The sequence below is a fragment of the Xenopus tropicalis genome, chromosome 5, assembly GCF_000004195.4.
Source record: "Xenopus tropicalis strain Nigerian chromosome 5, UCB_Xtro_10.0, whole genome shotgun sequence".
Classification (NCBI taxonomy): domain Eukaryota; kingdom Metazoa; phylum Chordata; class Amphibia; order Anura; family Pipidae; genus Xenopus; species Xenopus tropicalis.
In genome coordinates this window covers 65006858-65019270 of record NC_030681.2, presented here as the reverse complement: position 1 = coordinate 65019270, position 12413 = coordinate 65006858, and the positions used below count along the sequence as shown (strand labels likewise).

At 39.3% G+C, this 12413-nt stretch overlaps 1 protein-coding gene across 2 annotated transcripts in view; it reads right to left on the bottom strand.

The window, feature by feature from the left end:
* hivep2 (human immunodeficiency virus type I enhancer binding protein 2) overlaps nt 1-12081 on the bottom strand; it is a 192398-nt gene extending 180317 nt beyond the window's left edge. For both annotated transcript variants that reach the window (XM_012963691.3, XM_004914605.4), the window contains exon 1: nt 10992-12081. The gene's annotated coding sequence lies outside the window, so the exon portion shown is untranslated. The remainder of the gene's footprint in view (nt 1-10991) is intronic.
* Between the last annotated feature and the right edge of the window lie 332 nt (nt 12082-12413).

Sequence of the window (12413 nt, the reverse complement as noted above, 5' to 3'; positions counted from 1 at the left end):
ATAGCCCTCCTTTAAGAATTTCAGTCAAGTCCAAATCAGCCACAACAGTGTGTTATATTCAACAGCCCAGCATGAAATTCCCTACGGATGACTTTTGAATAGAAATAAAAAAAAAACAAAACACACACATACAAAGAGATTTACTTTTGTACAACAATTCTGATTTAAGGTCTTTGTCTGAGCCACAAGCATAAAGATGGTTCACCACCTATTTTATAAATTAGCCACAATGGTTCTTTGGTGATTTACTCATACAGCTCATGCCACAAATAATATCCCAGCTTACGTTCTACTAACAATGTAATACTGTTTAAATAGTTATACAAACCAGTCAAGTCTTAAGGTGGCCATACACGGACCGATTTTTTACTTACAAACGACCGATTCCCGAACGATCCGATGGAATCGTTAAGTTATCGTATAGTTGGTGGTGAACGAACGATCGTCGGCCCACTAAACGAGCCGACATTATCGTCCCCAAAATCGATCGGCCAGGTTTAAAAATTTTGGTAGTTTAACGATAAAATCTGCCAGTTGGTGTGAGTGTCAGACATTTGTCTTTCAACGATTGTTCTCTGCGCATGTCACGATTGCCAGCAGCGGAAGTCAAAGACATTCGATCGTACGTAGATGTACGATCGTACGTATTTTACGATAATGATGCGACGAAATCTTTCCGGAATTATCGTTGCCCGTGGATGGCATATCGTATGGGAACTCGATCGCCATACGATCGTTTGTCGATATAATCGTTCATCGCACAACGAGCGAAATCGCCTCGTGTATGGCCACCTTTAGCTATGAATGCCTTAACCCTAAAAACAGCCACATGACTTGTCACTTTAAAACAATAGTATGCCACTTAACTATCTGTGAAGGAACTGCTTCATGTTTGAGTAAAGCTCTGTTTCTTAAGAGGTCCCAAGATGTTTCTGTACTACAACTCCTGGAATTCTTCAACAATTAAACACATTTTAGAGCATGAATCTGCAGTCAACTTTAGGAAACTGTGACCTTGCAACTGATTTTGTAACTCTGTCCTGTCTGTGTGTATTTGTTTGAGAATAAAAAATGAAATGCAATCTGCTTTTGTTGTTGTATCTGGGACTGCATGAAATATGTGTGGAGCATGGCTACCTGTGAACAGAGTGTGATGCTCCGTAAACTTTCATATAAGGTATGGAAATCTTTAAAAATTTGAGTTGTTTACGCTGCTTCAAATGAAAGTTCTGTTACTCTAATATAAAGGGGTGGCCTATCTCCTATTTGTCATAATCCCTCTAACATACTTGTAAAGAGTATGTCCCCTCGCAAGCGCCTTTTTTTTTTTTTTCAGAGAAAACAACCCAATCATGATAGTCTAACCTCATAGTTTAACTCTTACATCCCCTTTACCAGTTTAGTTGCATGTCTCTGTACTCTCTTAGCTCATTAATATCCTTCTTGAGGTGTGGAACAACTTGCAGCTCAGCAGTAAAGTGTGACTGAAGCTTATATCAGAGCACAGGCTGTAGAACCCTGGGAAATGAAGAATATGGCTAGCCACATGTAGCCAAATTTCAAAATTTAATATTACAAAATCTGTTTGGACTTCAATGCAGGATTCTGCTGGAGAAGCTCTATAAACTGATGTGTTTTGAAAAAAATATGTTTTCCCATGGCAGTATCCTTTTAAGGGATTTGTAACGCACAGTTAAGGTGCGGCAGTTCCACTGCGTCGTGTTCCTCTGTTACAGGGAACACAATGCCCACTGTGAACCTAGCCTAACTCTCACTGATAACTAATTAAGTAAAAAAAAATTGCAGGACTAGAAATACTTGTATATGTGAAGGGAATGGATAGTCAATAGTTTAAAGGAACAGTAACGCCAAAAAATGAAAGTCAAATTTTTAAGCAAAGACCCTGGAGTGTTTATATACAGTATATATATATATATATATTATATATACACACACACACACACATACTATTCCCAACAGCCAACTACAGCGATAGAAAACTGACACACAGGGGCTGATTTATCAGTGTTTAAATTCAAATTGTTGCTGCAAATGTGAGCTAATGAAGAAGTCAATGAAGTTTGTCCTACGAAAAATATAAGCAAGTTTTTTGAATTATTTGAACAAAATAAAAAAAAAAACCTACACCAGGGAATCACTAATAATAAAGTCTGTGCATGGCTTGAGTCATGAAATTCTTGCCAATGCTCTCTTGTGGGTCCATTTTTACAAAATGCATGGAGGCCAGATATAGGCCAGGATATAGGAGGCCCTCACCAAAATGGTCCAAATCAGGCCCAACAGTTGCTATTATTGCCTTTTTTTCATATAACCCATATTGTAGATTTCTGGACCTCATATTGGTTCCAATTTGGATAAATCACATTTTGCTTATGAGACTGTGCACTTAATAAAGGTTTACTGTATATACAGGGTGTTGAAATTTAAATAACTTCTTGATGTATATGTTGTACTGATGTTCTCTATGTACTCCAACATTTTTAAATGTGGTATGACTATATGTAATACATAGAATGGCCAATCACTATATATCTATAACTAACTATATATCTGCTATAGACTTCTAGATAGATTGATGATAGATAGATAGATAGATAGATGATATAGCAAACCAGTGACCTCTCCCTTGTCACATGTTGTGAAGAAAAATATGCCATTAGGCCTTTTATCAAGACCTGCTGAGTGCTGTACTTTGGACTTGTACATATATTTATTTATAAATACATATATATTTTTTAGTACAGGTATAGGACCCATTATCCAGAATACTCGGGACCAAGGGTATTCCGGATAAGGGGTCTTTCCGTAATTTGGATCTCCATACCTAAAGTCTACTAAAAAATAAATAAAACATCAATTAAACCCAATAGGATTGTTTTGCATCCAATAAGGATTATTTATATCTTAGTTGGGATCAATTACAAGGTTTTATTACTACAGGGAAAAAGGAAATCAGTTTTAAAATTCTAAATTATTTAAATAAAATTAAGTCTATGGGAGACGGGCTTTCCGTAATTCGGAGCTTTCTGGATAATGGGTTTCCGGATAAGGGATCCCATACCTGTACTTAATGAGGACCTTACCTGTTTAATGTTGCACATTTAAGTCTGTTGCTTCAGTGATTTACATGTTTGGTAATCATTGGTGGTGCAGTAAGAATAACTTTTATTGCCCTACTTCTCTTTACTTATCCAATGTTCTATACTGTCAGTTTGGATTATTTTGGTTTTTAAGCTTTGAATCTGTAGAATGTTTTCCTGCTAACTGAAAGTCTTTATAGCAAGTTCTGCTGTCTGTTTCTATTCTAAACTATTATTTGTACAACTGCTTTCTAAACTAAGGTCTATTGGTCTTAGTGAAGTAATTTGCACATGGATAGGAAACTGGCTACAGGATCAGGTACAGAGGGTGGTTGTTAATAGTACATTCTTTACTTGGAGTAGGGTTCTTAGTGGGGTCCCTCAGGGTTCTGTACTGGGTCCACTTTTGTTTAATTTGTTTATTAATGACTTAGGGAAGTGTATTATAAGGAATGTTTCAGTGTTTGCAGATGACACAAAACTCTGCAGACCAATAAAATCTTTGCATCAGGATCTTGACAAACTAGCAATCTGGGTGGCTAAATGGCAGATGAGATTTAATGTGAATAAATGTAAGGTCAGGAAGGAATTTTTTCCCCTTTGTAGCAACTTAGAGAGGCTTCAGATGTTTTTTTTTGCCTTCCTCTGGATCAACTAGCAGTTAGGCAGGTTAAAAATCTCATGAATTAACGTGTTAGGCAGTATTTTATTATTTAGACACTCTGACAGTACCACTATTTACCAGATTCTTTGCCAAAAAAATGAAATTCCTTCAAAACTCCTCATATATGAAATTAACAGCTAATAGACTTAGCATATACTTAGTCCAAGAAAACAATTACATGCTAAAGTAATTCTTTTGGTTATCAGCTTTGTCCCTGCTGGAAAATTTCCTGCTGATGCCCATTACAACATCATGCTAAATGGCAATGAATTTTCTAAAGCAGCCCTTTTAGAAAATATAAGATGTGGAAATATACTTTTAGCGTTAGAGGGGAAAAAACCATGATCACAAAGGTTACAATATAACCAATTTTATGTTCAGTGCACTTCTATACATACTCATTAAAACAATGCCACAGGTTTATTCTGCAAAGATAGCATTACATATCTCAAAATATCATTGATTTTGGAATTGTAGGATAAAGTCCTAAAGTAACAAATTGGAGGATGTTCTGAACATAAAATAATTGCCAGACAACAAATGTACTAAGGTGATGTCCTGGAACTGCATTGCAGGTCACCCAAGGATATTGTCAGTAACGCAATACATGCACAGATTTTATCTTTAGCTGACATTAATTTTTTAACCTGCCAGACTAAACAACTGATGGTACGAAAATTATAGAGGCGATAACAGAGCCCCACATGGCTTGAAAATTATACAAAACGTAGTTTCGTACAATTACATCAATGCATGTATGGTCAGCTCTTTGCTTAGAAGGAATACCAAAGATTTTAACAGGACACAAACCCCTGTAGCCAAACTGTCAAAAAGTATGATGCAGTAGTTGCATGATTTCACTGTGAATCTATAAGAAGAGTAGAGCCTCATCAAGAATAGTTGTTAAAATTACTTCTCACAGAATCCTAAAATATCCAGTAAATTCATTTTTATATCAGGCATAAAGAAATTATTTTATCTAATCATATACAGGTACTTGGTAAGTTAGAGAAACTTTTTATATTCTGTTAAGAACTAGTCATTTTTTCAACACAAATGAGATATAAGATTACCTACGGGTGGGGGATATCTGGAAGCTTGAAGTTAAAAAAAAATAATAATCTGATCGTTTGGCCCTGGGGCCAAACGACCGGATTATGTAGGCGGCAATGGGGAAGTCGGTTCGGGGACCGCATCAACGAGCCGATGCGGCCCCCGATCCGACAATCTTTTAACCTGGCCGATCGATCTCTGCCCAATTTCAGGCCAGATATCGGTCGGCCAGCCCGCTCGTTTCGTAAGCTGCCGAGTCAGTCCAAGGGGCCTTAACTGCTTGATGGGCCTTCCATGTTCTGGAGAATGGCATTATGAGCAGTAATCAGCATGGCTGATTTATGAAGGACAGGTCATGGCAGACAAATTTAATTGCTATTTATGATGAGGTTAGTAAGAAGCTGGACAGGGGGTGCAGTTGATGTGATCCTTATTGGATTTGCCAAACCATTTGGTACTGTTCCCCACAAATGACTGCATTCTAAACTTAGGTCTATTGGTCTTAGTGAAGTCATTTGAACATGGATAGGAAACTGGCTACGAGTACAGAGGGTGGTTGTTAATGGTACATTCTCTACTTGGAGTAAGGTTCTTAGTGGGGTCCCTCAGGGTTCTGTACTGGGTCCACTTTTGTTTAACTTGTTATAAAATAAGGGGAGGGTATTATAAGTAATGTATCAGTGTTTGCAGATGACACAAAACTCTGCAGCCCAGTCATTTCCTTATAGCATCCTTGCAGCAGGATCTTGACCAACTGGCAATCTGGGCAGCTAAGTGGCAGATGAGATTTAATGTGGATAAATGTAAGGTCATGCACCAGGGATGTAAAAATATGCAAGCTACTTGTACCTTTAATGGGACTGCACTAGGCAAATTCATAATGGAGAAGGACCTTGGAGTCCTTGTAGATAATAAACTCGGCTGCAGCAAGTAATGCCAGGCAGCAGCTGCAGGGGTAAACACTGTTTTGAGTTGTATTAAAAGGGGCATAGATTCACAAGAGGAGGGTGTTATTCTTCCCCTTTACAGAGTGCTGTTTAAGACCCCATCTAGAATATGCTGTTCAGTTTTGATCTCCAGTGCTCAAATGGGACATTATTGAATTAGAGAGGTCCAGAGAAGGGCAGCTTAGCTGGTACAGGGTATGGAAAGTCTCAGTTATGAGGAAGACTGGCCAAGTTAGGTTTGTTTATAGTGGAGAAGAGGTGCTTGATAACTATGTATAAATATATAGGTGATATGATAACTATGTATAAATATATAAGGGGATCATATAATAACCTCTCTAATGCTTTATTTACCAGTAGGACCTTCCAACTGACACAATGGCACCCACTCCGTTTAGTAGAAAGGAGATTCTGTTTAAATATTTGGAAAGGATTTTTTACTGTGAGAGCTTTGAAGTTGTGGAATTCCCTCCCTGAATCAGTCGTACTGGCTGATACATTAGATAGCTTCAAGAAGAGGTTGGATGGCTTTTTAGCAAGTGAGGGAATACAGATTTACGTCTTTAAGGCAGGGGCCAGCAGAAAAGCAAGCGCCATAATGAAACATAGGAACCAAGAGGGTAGGGAAAATTTGAAGTTTGTAGAGGGTGTCAACAGCAGGTAAAAGGGGAGTAAAGGAGCAAATGGCCTTTAGAGAGTTATAACGGTTAGGAGAAGAAGGCGGCACATGTGGGTGACTGGGGCGCCAGTAACCATTTCTGTTAAATGTATAAGATGTTCTTAGAATTCCAGTACCTACTTGTCTTCACCTTAACATAGTAACATAGGTTGAAAAAGAGACGTCCATAGGGTTTAAAGTCTATTTTAAAACCTGCCTAACTGCTAGCTGTTCCAGAGGAAGGCAAAAACTGAAGCTTCTCCAATTTTCCTCAGGGGGGAAAAATTCCTTCTTGACTCCAAGATGGCAAAGGGGCCAGTCCTTGGATGGAATATGTACTGAGGGATATTTTGAGTAACCCTGTATTTCCTAAAAAGCCATCTAACTCCTTCTTGAAACTATATAATACATCTGTCGGTAAAACTGATTCCGGGAGAGAATTCCACAACTTCATAGCTCTCACTGTAAAAATACTACTAGTATTTTTGTTGCCCTACTTTGGACTCTCTCTAATTCATATAACATAGGATGCCAGTGCCCTTTAGCTTTCCCTGAATAATGTTGGATATAAAATTCATTTATCTATTGTTCACAATTTATTTGGGCCTTAAATAACATGTATAAATTGCTAGATCCTTGCATCGCAAACTGAATCTGCAAAAATAACATTTCTTATTGGCATGTTTCATTCTAATTTGTCTGTATCTTTTTGGTGCAAATAAAGACATTAAAACAAAATCTCCATTACTTACAGGAAGTAGAGGTGGACAGATGTGTAATGTTAGAGATCATCTGCAATTTCCTCCAAATTGCACGGACAGCAGTATCAGTGATTATCTAAATATTAGTAGGTGCCAGGGACAAAGGTGATGAGTTAGGAATCACCTACTAATTCTTAAAAATAACTTTGGTTTATCGGCAATAAACCACAACCTACACATGTTTCTGACTGCATGTTATAGTTCAGGACTAGCTGCAAGACAATGGGTTTTATTTCCATGTTTAAATGCATCAAATATGCACTCCATTTGCGGATGCACGACCTAAGGTCACCCTATGAACATAGTTTAACAGAACTGTATTCATGATGAGCAGGTGGGAAGAGGTACATAGGAGGGGGTTCACCTCCCACCCCTACCTATCCATGATGTGCAAGGTAGGGAGACCGTCCAGACCAAAGGTGCATTTGATCCCTGTACTTACCCCCTTTCCAGCAGAGTTCAAAAAGGTGCAGCAGGACCTTTAATATAATAATTTATGAATGTGCACAACGCACAGTTCTGGGCAAGCATTCATAGTAACCCTCTGTAGAGGGATCTGATCTGCTTCATCGGAAGGCACTGTTGAGTTCTTAGGCTCATGCACAAAATAGCAGCATGCGTTGGCAACAATGTCAAAACCCACAAATAACAACATGTAGAGGAAAGTTGAAGCAGTGACCGCCATCTACAGAACTGCCCAACAGCCTTTACATCTGCTAGTAAATTAGAAAGATTGTGTTTTGGTTTTCTAATTGTAGAGAGGAACCTACTCTATTCCCTGTCTTGCCACGTGAACTCAGCTTGATTCTGAACATTAAGAAAACTATTGAATTTTGAAGAAACAAAACACAAAATTAATACTAGTATAAACCAAAATAATGGGTCCAGAAATTGAAAACCGAACGCTAAAATACTAAATAAATAAGAAAAATATTTAAGCCTCTCAGGAACCCCATATTTGTTTAAAACATAAATGTTTACACACACACACACACACATATATATATATATATATATATATACATCACATATAATAAATTAAGTAAAAATACTTTTAGAAATTATGTCTTGACTGCCAAAAAACCTTTCATGAAACAGAGAACTGTTACTTTTAGCGTATGTATTCCTTAGTCCAGAAAAAGTTGAAAAAATGTGGAAAAAAAACAAGCCAAACAGTCTGGTATTTTCCACTTATTCATCAAATTGGAGGAGGATCCCCTGAGCAAGCAAGGACAGCACTTCTCTCCTAGCAGCAGATAGGAAATCCCTCTGGGACAAAGCATAACAAACTCTGTGCTCGGCTTTCTAGCCTGTCATGGGAGAAAGCCCGTATTACAGCTTAGTGGACAGCTATAACTGATAATATTAGAGCTGTATAATTATAAGAGAGAAAATAAAGAGATTGTTATTCCCTCCCTGCAGGGCAATGTTTTGCAAATACAGAAGAGGCAGAAGGAGAGGGAGAACATCTGGTTTGATGGCAGGCAGAGCCCCTTCTTAACCCCCTTCCTCTGACTATTACACGTCATGGAACATTCCCGGAACGGGCCAACGTTCCACCCACTCCAGCGAACACACAAGCATCTGAAGATACAGGCACACACAGTAACACAGACAAGCAGTAGATTTCTACAAATGCCTTTTAGTTAATAAGCACAATTCAGTTATGGATATAGTCTAATTAAAATAATGTATTATTGTGCGAAGTTGATTGAAGTTATGATGTTTCTAACTAACATGTAGCTGATTAAATAGGAAATTGTAAAAAAGCCAGTTTTCTGCTGTCTTAAATCCATCGATTACAATGCAAAGTGACCCTTATTTTGTTTTTACAACATGTTCACAACAAATATGTGGTAATGAAATGTACTGTGAGATATGCATGTTAAAATGTATGCAAAGTACATAATAGAGAACTGACTACAAGCTCTTCATGGAAGGTACAGTTTTTAATCTCTATATGCCTGAAATAATCACAAAAATGCATTTATGTTACTTGTTATGAGGAACTCTCTTATCTGTATTCTAAAATGTACTGAAAATATTTTTATCACTGCAAATAGCCTTATTACACTATATATAATTACTGTTCGCAGATCCAATCAACAATTTAAGGTGGATTACTAATTTATGAATGAAATAAAGTAAAGCAACATTAAGTACATTAAATAAAATAATGTCACATATAGGTAAACAGAATATACTTTTAGCTAACTATGCATTAGTAAGAAATGCAATGTCAGGCTGAGAGAAAAAACGTGCCCACATACAAAATAAACATATGAATGTGCAGTGCCAATAGCATTTTTAACCAAAAGGCCTAGTTAAAATGCTCATCCAGCCATGTTGTTCACATAGCGAATGGAACTTTCACAGACCCAGGCACTCAAGAAAAAAGCAGGGTATGTCAACAGTGCAAATCAGACTGGCTATAACCCTGTCCCTTATGAAATAAATAAACATAATAAATACATGAGTATTCCTGTGTCCAGGAGAAGACTACAAACACATCTCAAAGGCAAGATATAATATTCATTCCCTGCCAATGGACAGACTAAAAAAAACCTTAAATAGACTCAGCTTAGGCAGTTGCTGATCTTTGCCCCCCTCTCCCTTACTGCCTGTCATTAGCAGTCATGTAAATTCCTTTGGATATTACGCAAACCTCCCCCTAATCTGCATACATTTACAAGCTGGGTATTCCCCACATTTCCCAACCAACAGAAGCTAAATAAAACACCTCCTTCAATTTGTATGGTAAGCAGTGGAAGGAGTAAGAAAGATTTTTGTGTGTGACTAAACAATTGTCATAGTGTTTAATGAAATGATCATGCTGTGCTGTGAAATATAATAACATGGCTTACCTCAACATAAATTAAATATGATTAATATGAATATAAAATATGATACTTCATATCATACTGTATAGCTTAGTTAGTGATATTTGGGCAGGCAGAAATAGAAGGGTCTATAACCTTAACATTTTCACAGGTGGTTGGAGGTCATAATGGCATAGAGACATAAGTCACAATTGGAGAGCCTCAGTTACATTATGATAGCCACATTAGCTCATGTAAATGAGAACCTGACTCATACAGAAAATGCCTGTCATTTGGGTTCATGAACAGCTGCTTTAACCCATTGTTTACAAGCCCAGGGTGAAAATAAACAACATTTTCACTGTGGTAGTGTAGAGGCCCAAAACTAAACATCCTACCAGAACCATATAATAACACCCATGATAATAACAGTCCTCATTAGATTACTATGTGTAATCTAGGGAGGCAAATTGTTCCCTGGGGATTTAAAAAATTTGGATTAAAGGGCAGATGGTGGTGAATCCATGCCTTGTACCAAATTTTAATGACAAGAATGACATTCTGTCAAATATGCATCAGTGGTTGGGAAAGAAATGTACATTATAATTCTAGCAGTGGGCTAACAAAACGGTGTTTGAGCAAATGAAACCACTAGTATGCCTTATAGCAGAACTGCGGCCACACTTAATTGTCTGTCACCCCTATAATTACTAGGTCATGTTCCTGTCATAGAAGGTAGTGGCTTCTGGAAAGCATATGATGTTCCCCTGCCAGTAGAGGGTGGTTGTTTGCAGGGTGTCGTTGAGTATAGTTCACCTTTCACGCAAGTCGTGAGATTGATTGGGAAATCTTACCACCGCCCTCCCTCCCCCAATTTAGGAGGCTAGAGAAGGGGGTGCAAGTTTGAAATAGATTCCAAACACAAGAAGTTCAATCAGACTCGAATTTTACATGCAAATGGATGAGAAAGAAGACTGCAGTGACTCACCGGATCCGAAGCTCTCAGTCCAACACAAAAATCAATCCGATAATAACTGTAACACCAATTACATGTAAAACAAGCAGATCCTTTCCACTTTCCTTCCTGAAAGAGCCTCTTCCTCTGCTTTTCTGTCAGTCTCTCCAAAACGGCAACAACGCCAATACAAACCGATACAAGTGTAACAAGTTGCTCTTTTTCGCTTGCTGCCAGTATTAGATCTGCTGAAACTGACAGTGTCAGGGGAGAAAGGGAGAGGGGGGGATCCAACTCAGAGGGCATCCGATCTCTGGGCAGGCATGGGTGCAGTGAAGGTGGGGAGCAGGAAAGTGAAGGCTGTCAGCGTGCTGCTGTGCATGATCTATAAGAGTGCATGGTGTATGAGTGCGCTTGGGCAGGCACACGGGGAGAGGGTAAGGGAGAGTTCACAGGAGGAGGAGGAGGAGGCAGCTGGCTCTGATGAAAAGGGGCGGTGTTCTGAGGGGATCCCGGGTGCAGACTGTAGATAGGAGAGTGCAAAGGAAAGCACACACACACACGTTCACTGATTCCAGCAGTGATGCGATTCTATGGAAGAGGGTAGGGCTGCTGGCATTACAACAGAAATGCGATAAAATGCGGGAAATGAGGGTGGCTGAGAGGATAATCCTGGTCAGGACTGTTCAAAACAGTATTGGAGACAGTGCACCTGATTAATCCTACAACAGGGATTACGAAACCTTTGGTGCCAGAGGCTTTACGAGTACACTAGGAAGATGCAGAGAGGGGGCAGCAGTTTGGGCAGGGGGTATTCCTGTGCTCACCAAGCAGCTTCCTACGGAAACAGGGAGATAAGGTGGGACTGGTAGCAGGTGCAGGCGTTAGATGAAACTCAATGCCAGCGAACGCAGGATTCCTGGTATGCGGGGCTCATCAGACCGTCCTGCCCTGTGCCCTTGTGCTGCAGACGACCAGCTGGGAAGCCCCCGGAGACCCTTCGAGCTGTCAGTATAATTTAGAGGCGTCCTTCCAAATGCCGCTTGGTGTAACGCTTTGCCAGGGTCAGCATATATTTTTATTTCCCTTTCACCATTTTGATGTATGAATCATTTTCCAAGGTGGATCCTTGTGAGACTGCCGACCTCCGCAAAACAGCAAGGTGTTATGAGAAGGTATGACGAGCAGCTGGAGGCACCTCTCTCTCACTCTGAGTAAGTAAATAAAAGGCCTGTCTTTAGCGAGGAAGTCTTCCTGTTCTCTGCACACACAGGGTTATTCCTGGCACCGCTTCCCAGAAGCCAACTTACAAGGAGGAAGAGAGGAGAGGAGTGCTCAGCCAGTGACGTCATCGGATCCCCCAGCGCGTCCGTGTGAGAGGAGGGAACTGGCGCTGCAGGCACATAGCAACACCGTGTATGTGAGCAGAATAATGCAGCGTGTGTCTGGGGCTAA